Below are 9,332 nucleotides of genomic sequence, written 5' to 3' on the forward strand. Positions count from 1 at the left end.
CTACAGTTTTATAGATAAAAAGTTGTTCTTTTGCAGATTAATTGTACATGTATCAGAGGTGTGAATATTTTTAGGATTTTTATTTCTGATTATTTATGAAAAAAATACCAGCTTTTGAACTTAGTCTTTTTTTAGCAAAATATTGCATATGAGGTACTTTATTTCACTGGATATGGGTTGACATGGATTATGGATACAGTTCACATATAAAAAGAAAACCCAGTTAGCTGTCTCATTGACAGCTTTTCACTTGTTTAAAAAATTATTTAGGTTTTTACTCTTCAAATTAACTTTAACTCGACGCCATTGTGGCCCTTCAGGCCTTTGATTATTACCTTGGACTGGGTTTTACTTTTTTTTTTTTGGTCGTTCTTTTGCATTTAAAACTATCTTACTAAGTTATTTTTACTGTACAAAACTAACTGAACCATTGAATGCTTGACTTTTTAACATTGTCTTTAAAATGAAGGTAATTGTTCATGGCAGATAATTCAACGAACGACCAAAACAAACCAAGCTAGGTTCATATAAAAATCAGATTTATAACAAAAAAAATTAAACCTTGAAAAATGTTTATTCATAATTTACATAAACGCATGCAGATTTCAATTTCCACTTGAAAGTATAAATTGCTCTAGACTTTTTATTTTGAAATAACTTTCTGCAGAAGATAAAAGGAAGGAGAACCTAAAGGAAATCGTGAAGAGTGCGTCTTTAACCACAGTTCTTTTTACGTTTTGCGTACAAATGTTCGCCCCTGTTTCTTACATGGTTTTTTCAATATCATTTATTGTAAATAAAATTATTTTTCTGATGTCATATACATGTATATGAATGAATAAACGAAAGGTCGTTTGAATGTTAGATGTTGGATTGATTTGAGGTTGACTTTTAGAAAATGCGTTAAAACGTTCTTGTTGCTTACAGCGTCTTTTGTTTCGCTTTTTCCTATCTGCCAAACTTTCATCTCTTTTTAATCAATATTGTTTTCACACATCACAATAAGCATTATGTCAAGTATGCACACCATTCATGAAAAGTGACAAATGGGTCATGGTGATGTCTCATTATCAGGGACCTATATTTCCAATACATAACAAGATTTATTTACGTTTTTCATACAAATTCCGCTCCCTTTCTCATACGTTTTCGCGCTCTGCTGTAAACTTTAGCTCTTAAACTTGCACTAATAACCTCTACATGTACGTACGTACGTACGTACGTTTTACAAATTAAGGATTTGAAATTCGGTCATTTTGCAGCCTGTTTTTGCCTGTGACAATGATTGTTCATTACTTTTGCACATTTGCTTGTTATGTTTTAACACTTGTTTCTAAAAGTACAACTAAATATTTAACCTACTAGGCAAACCTTCTCTTAAGGAATTCACAGAACCAGTTCACTTGACATTAAATGTGCAAAGTTACAAAACAAAGAAGAAAAAAATTGAATCACTAAAACGCAAAAGCGAACCGAGAAAATTATTATTGTTAATTAAAAAGATAAAGAGTGTCTTTGATAACATACTAGATATCTTTTGAAAGGAAACATGTTCATAGTGTCTTACATGCTATATTTAAAATTTTGCGAATTTTGACAACTATATGATGATTAATCAAATGTTTGTGTTATAGCCAATTTAACATTATACAATACACCCCTGCAAATGTGTTCGGAATGTTTTCTTTATCGTTGCTAAGTATGTAATAAATCCAGAGGTGCTCGAATGAAAGTTCACGGGACTTCACCGAGATTTGTTCAGTTCCTGTGAAATTTCGAGCGGAAGTATAAGTGTTCGGAAAATATTCTCAAAATACGTAAGTGCTGGTCGATTTTCATATCATATTCTACTTTGATTTATGTTAAGACATCAACACCTTTTAAGATGTAATTGTATGTCTTATTTCACCATCTAGTGGTTTCTTAAATTAAACGATGATATTCAGAACAGAGTTATCGGTCGTGTTCAACCACGTGTAGAGAGGTTGATAATATAAAGATTGGGTTGCTTAATAAGATCATAGCCATGTTTGATGCTTGTGGTGTGCAATACCGTTTTTTTTTTAAATAATGGGTGAATATTTTGCATAAAAACTTAGTGTATCGAGCCATTTTCAAGGAACATTCTGCATAAAATAGTACAGTCTGTTTCACTATTGATGTTATTACTAGGTCAGGCGCGGATCGAAAATTAATTCTTAGGGTGGGATCTCTACTACGCATGTTAATTGTCGCAACAGCAGAAAAAACTATTTTTTGTATTGCCACATCCATTTCTAGAACACATTTTATCCACCAATTAATAAAGATAAAGTTTAAGATCAATAAACCTCTAGAATTTATATTTGACTAGATTCTCTAAAATAGACTATGAACACGAGGCACGATTTTTACTGCGAAACTAAAAGGGTCAAATAAAACCACGTGGTCTAAAATTTAAATGACAATAACATTCGCAGGGGTGCAATATTTTTCCTGATTGAGTTTGAATTCTTGAATTTTAGAATATTCCGGATTTCCGGATTCGGTTTTGTTATTAGGATTTTTTGCGGGGCACGAGGAGTTTAGATTTTCCCTAGTCCCTGTGCTGAATACCATTTAGATTTACCATGTTTACTATGTTGTTTCTACGAGAGAAAACTTTTAAGTTGGTAAGTTTAACATAAAATCTGCTTGTGTATTGTTTTGTGCAGAGGGTTATGTATAAAAGATAGGTAAACAAAAGTATTCAACTGTTAAGTAGTATTTTTAGTAACATGTTAGAATGTTGGCACCAACGATATATCTAGAATGTGTATATAGATTTAAAGATACAAGTATCATCGTAGCATGTTTTTATTGTATGATAATATCGGGATTTAAGGTTTCATTTTTTGCATGAGATATTTTGTGCAGTTAACCATAGGCATACATAGATGGCCATTCATCTTGAATTGTGTAATTTGCTATAGTCTGTCCCAAGATATTTATGCAGCACATTTGGACGATTTTAATAAAAATACACTTACCTGTGAAAGAAGTGCAATTGAAATAGTTGAAAGGGATATTTTACAAGAGTATTTCATTGACACATTATCATCTTTCACTTGGAAAAATTCACAGGAACGAAAACAGATTCCTTACGGAGATTTATAATGGGGAATGTTTACATCTTTTCTCCATTCGGAATACACTCGGAATACATCGCGCAATATTTCAACGTTATCATCCGGGCTTACTGCAATACAAAATCTCCGCAGACATCACATTTTTAGCATTGTATTGAAACCTGATAAGCTAACAGGGGCGTTTTGACTGAGAAATCTTGGAAATTTTTCATACTTTTGAATGAACATCGTTTGAATCCTGAGGTATTTATAAATATCAAGCAATTAAGCCAAATGTGAATCAAAAATATCTTGGGACAGAGTATAGTAGTACGTTTTGTTATATTTACTAATTTACTAGAGCATAAGTGAAAATAGTGTTTACAAGAATACTAGCATATATTTACTAGAGTCAAATTTGTCATATACTGAGTGTGATTTGTTTGTTTATTCAGAGCATCAAAACTTATGTATTTTTTCTTTGTATTTCCAGTTAATCACATCACGTGTCGTCACATCAAGTCACATCACATGTTGTTACATCAGATTATATCAGGATACTAGCTTTTCAACGATTGAATAAAAATGTGCATAGGAACAATTTTGATCATGATAAAATGGAAAATGATCAAGGCTTAGCTTTAAAACATTGATTTTCATGGACAAGCTTAAAGAAAACATGGATTGCGTCTATCATTAAAAGCTACAGATATTATTATCAATGACTAGACCCGCAGTAAATACTTCGTATTTCATGAGTACTACGAAAAGTTGTTAAATCTCTTTATGTATGGTAGAGCTTTTCTAATACAAGTCATTCATAAATGAAAAATTTACATGATAATTGAAACATACTACAAGAGAAATATAATAGCGTTTTTTTTTAAAACAAATATCAGTACAACTTGGATCAAATTAAAGAAGGAAATAAATACTTACTGTACCCGATAAAAAATTACACTAGGAAGTGTACACGTTTGATAATTTGAGCATACAAATGCACCTAGTTTCTGACTCATCCTATTTGCAGTTGCCTTTAGATATTTGAACACGTTAAATCACATGGAAATTCCGAATCACGAATCGACCGACTTGACGTCAAGCCGTCTTGCTAATATTTCCCAAAAGCCTGAAAAATCTTTTCAGCAAAACTGAGGACAAATATGCACAGAACAGTCTGTAAACAATATAATTAATTCTACTTGACCGACAAACAACAGTTCATAATAGAAGACACCTGGAGAAATCACAAGAGACCGAAATTGTTTACTTTGTGCACCATAGTAAAAGCTCCAATGACGCAATTTAGGGAGAGAATGTACATTTTAATTCAAATTAAAGGTGTTGCGGACCACCCCCAGAGACATTTTCGCTTTTATCTTTCCATTTACTACACGACTGCGGATGACAAATGCTTATACTTTATGAAAATAATAATTAGCTAATAGTTTGTCCTCAGTTATTGACCCACTTTCCTGTGGGTCGAATCAATATGTGTCATCATTAATCGACGTGGACTTTTATTTCTCACGATTGAGTGACGTCGATACACAATATCCCACAATCACAGGAATGCAATTTAAATCTGTTACCTTTATCTTCAAATGATGATTTGAAATTCATATTTATATAGAATTTAACTCGTTGATATCACTGAATTGATATATAGGAGTGGCATTTTGAGGATATTATTCGGTAATGTTGTGATTAGATAATTTATAATAAACATATTTCTATTGAATAAATGCAATAAATTGGGGAACAAAACCAGTATATGCATACCGTAAAAAGGGTGAGGAATAACGAATACAACAATTAAAAATTAAAAAACAAATTAATTTTTTGTTATTAAGTGTATTTATGTACATGTATATAAAGGAATTTATGTGATCCAAATACTTATAATTTTATGTATAATATTTTTAACTATGTTACAATTAATTATTCATATTTTTATAGTATGAGGATTTAAAGGATCTTTTGGGGTTTTTAGCTCACCTGAGCTGAAAGCTCAAGTGAGCTATTCTGATCACATTTTGTCTGTCGTCTGTCTGTCCGTCTGTCCGTCCGTAAACTTTTCACATTTTCAACATCTTCTCAAGAACTACTTGGCCAATTTCAACCAAACTTGGCACAAATCATCCTTAGGCAAAGGGGATTCAAAGTTGTGAAAATTAAGGGCCACACCCGTTTTCAAGGGGAGATAATTAGAAATTAATGAAAAATTTCGTGAAATTTTCAAAAATCTTCTTCTCAAGAACCAGAAAGCCAGGAAAGCTGAAACTTGTGTGGAAGCATCCTCAGGTAGTGTAGATTCAAAGTTGTGAAATTCATGACCCCCGGGGGTAGGGTGGGGCCACAATGGGGGGTCGAAGTTTTACATAGGAATATATAGAGTAAATCTTTAAAAATCTTCTACTCAGAAACTAAACAGCCAGCAAAGCTGAAACTTGTGTGGGAGCATCCTCAGGTAGTGTTTATTCAAAGTTGTGAAATTCATGACCCCCGGGGGTAAGGTGGGGCCACAATGGGGGGTCGAAGTTTTACATAGGAATATATAGAGTAAATCTTTAAAAATCATCTGCTCAGAAACTAAACAGCCAGGAAAGCTGAAACTTGTGTGGAAGCATCCTCAGGTAGTGTAGATTCAAAGTTGTGAAAATCATGACCCCTGGAGGTAGGGTGAGGCCACATTGGGGGGGAGGGTTTAAAAATTTTACATAGAAATATATAGAGTAAATCTTTGAAAATCTTCTTCTCAGAAACTAATCAGCCAGGAAAGGTGAAACTGTTGTGGAAGCATCCTCAGGTAGTGTAGATTCAAAGTTGTGAAAATCATGATCCCTGGGGGTAGGGTGGGGCACAATGGGGGGGGGGGGTCGAAGTTTTACATTGGAATATATAGAGTAAATCTTTAAAAATCTTCTTCTCAGAAACTAATCAGCCAGGAAAGCTGAAACTTGTGTGGAAGTATCCTCAGGTAGTGTAGATTCAAAGTTGTGAAAATCATGATCCCTGGGGGTAGGGTGAGGCCACATGGGGGGGGGGGGGGTGTTAAAGTTTTACATAGGAATATATAAAGTAAATCTTTAAAAATCTTCTTCTCAGAAACTAATCAGCAAGATGATTCTTTATAATTGTTAAAACTTTGGCTCCAGGACAATTCTTCGGCCTCACAAGAAGGTTCAGAGTTTGATGTAGCTAAATATCCCATATATAAACAATTGTAAAGGATCTTTTTGAGAACTGCAATACTCAACATGTGATATGACTATAAAATTGAAGCAGGCAGCTATTTTCACATTAGAATCTTTTTGTATTACTGTATTGAGTTATTGCCCTTGATTTATTGATTCTTGATTATTTTAATTAATGCATCCACTGTTAACCAATTATTGTGATGATTATTTTTATACAATAATAAATATTCAATGTATATAAGTTGTTCTGCATAAGAAGTTTTGGGTAAGGCCGGATTAGTTTGTTTATTTTTGATTTCCAATTTTTAGATACTGTGAATTATTTTAGGTTGGCACATATATAGGGACAGTGTCTATTGCATTTCGATGAGCGACTGTTTGGGGTTAAACTTGTACAGGAATGGATAGATAGAGTGTGTGAACATCCTTGCTCTATCTAATCTACGTATTTTCTAATCGTCGATACAAAGTGTGCAGTCATTCCTGCCCTGTATCGCATTAATACAAGTGTGCAGTCATATCTGCTTGTATTGGTGGTAGTTGCGGTGGAGCACTAATGTATGGTCATCCCTGCTGGTGTTCAGGCCTTTCTAGCGCAAGTGTGCGGCACTCCCTGCTTGCGTTAGGTTGAGCTGTTAGCGCAAGTGTGCGGTCATCCCTGCCTGCGTAAACGTTGGTACCTGTTGAGTTGCGTAGGTGTGCGGTCATCCCTGCCTGCGTAACGTTGAGTCCCTATATATGTGCAGGAGCGGTGATTAAAGTCTGCTCTTGTAAATATTGGCAGCAATCAGGGCTATCCGAGTTCCAAGGGGGGAAAATGGATTTTATTTATACAGGATCTACATGTATTATTGTACATTGTCCAGATTGTTTGTATTATGACCCCATTAAGCTGACTTTATCATACCTATTGTTCCTCAGGTGAGCGATGTGGCCCATGGGCCTCTTGTTTAATACTCATACCGCTAAGAGCATTTTCAGGCTATTAGCCGGATCCTAAATATATTGGCTCCAAATCGGTGTGCATCGGAAGTTTTGCCCACCTCCACCCCTTCTATCCTCCTTACTAAAAATTATGTTTTTTTGTTTCAGTGGAATGAATAACTTCCTTTTGTAAAAGGTGTGGATTATTTTTTGGGCCCCACCTTCTGCTGCATTGTTGATAATTTACTAAATGTATGCAGTCTCACATTTTCATGTTTATATTCAGTATAACTTCATCTGACATTTTTAATAAATGCTCTTACACAAGCCATAGTTTTTCTTTATCAAGGTAGCAGCAGAACAGAGCTGCAAATCTGCTTCAGGTTATATTCAACAGTAAAAGTGATGTAGGGTTTACCAGTATTTAAAAGCACATAATTGTTGTATTTGTTATCTATGATACAGCTCCACAAACAAGTTTTAATAGAACTTAGAAGTTATTTAAACCCCGAGAATGTTTTGTTCGTTGTGCCAACCATAACTAGGCAGTAAAAAATACAAAAATGTATGAAATATAGCATACTGAAAATATACCAAATAACATATCTAAGTAAAATTTGAAATATATATTTATTGGGAAAGGTTGTTCTAGATTTGTAAAACTATCCTAATCCATTCTTATGTGCCTCAAATCTTTTACATGGCTGTGTTTCGTAGCTATTGCCTATTGTTCGCTATTGATGTAACCTTTCGGGGATATCATCCGAAGATATAGTCAAAATACATCTTAATATAAAGAACATGCTATGGAAACCCTCAAAGAGCTAGATATGACTAGAAATGCCATATGTAATGAACGGTACATACTGATACAAATCGATGTCTTTTCACATATTGAGGTTTCTTCCTTTTCCCTAATGATTCTGTTGCACAATTTATAATCTCTATAACTGGTATGTTTAAACTGGTGGGGGTCAGTTAATGGTAAATGTCTTTCACACCCAATATCATCCTGATATCTCGGTTACAGCAGCTAATGGAAGAATGCCAGGGACTGGTTTGGTCAATGAATGATGTGTGGGTTAATTGATTTTGGCATGTTTGAATTGTGATTTTGAAATTAACTATTTTAAAAGTTCATTGCTGGTGCTATTGATTTACTAAAACCAAATACTGTTTATCTATTTTACGATATCCACACCTCAATAATTGATACTTTTCGCATGGGAGCAAATTGAGATTCAATATAGTTGTTGGTACATCCTGTTGCAACTATAACCATCTTGACTTTTGTATCAAATGTTTTCGAATTTTAAACCTAATGAAAACATTTGGTGATGAAAAATAAAAAAAGGATATTGTGGATGAAATAATAATTTTATTTGTTATACCCTGGTAAAACAGTTCCTATATAACTCAATATGAAAAAGTCCAGCATTTTGACTGTTGGACTGGAACTGTTAGATTGGAACTGTTTAAATCAACTGTTAAAAAAGACTGTCGACCGTTGACGTCACTTTCCGCGAAAACGTGTCACTGATTAGAAGGGGTATAAACAAAACGGTTGCTGACTGTGTCTCGGGAAACAGTTGATCAGTCGGACCGGCTTGCAAACTACTCGACCCAAGTCAACAACTGTAAAAAGTTATATAGGTAATCTAATTGAATTGACATTTATTTTGAAGTGAGGATATCACAAAATAAAGGTGTCCCAATGCCTCCTTTAATTATTTCAAAGTCATGCAGCAATTAAGGCCAAAGTTTATACACCGCTAGTTTGCTAAGAATATGACAGTCGAACCAACGACTGAACCGGTGTATTGAAGAATAATGACCCCCGTAAAATAATGACCGGGGGTCTTTTTTCGATATAGAATAATGATCCCCCTAGCTGAAGAATAATTGGATTTTTCTGAAGAAAAAAGACCCAGGGGTTATTTTTCTTCATGGTAAACATGAAGAAAAATGACCCCCCCCCCCCCCCCCCCCCCGTAAATATGAATAGAAATTAATTACCCCGTATCCAAGATAAGACTTTGAAATTACTTAATTTTACATGTCACATGTACACATTAAAATATTTAAAAACATTCATAGTAAGCGCGATGGCCTAGCGCATGCG

Source organism: Magallana gigas, chromosome 9 (genome assembly GCF_963853765.1).
Source record: "Magallana gigas chromosome 9, xbMagGiga1.1, whole genome shotgun sequence".
NCBI classification, from domain to species: Eukaryota; Metazoa; Mollusca; class Bivalvia; order Ostreida; family Ostreidae; genus Magallana; species Magallana gigas.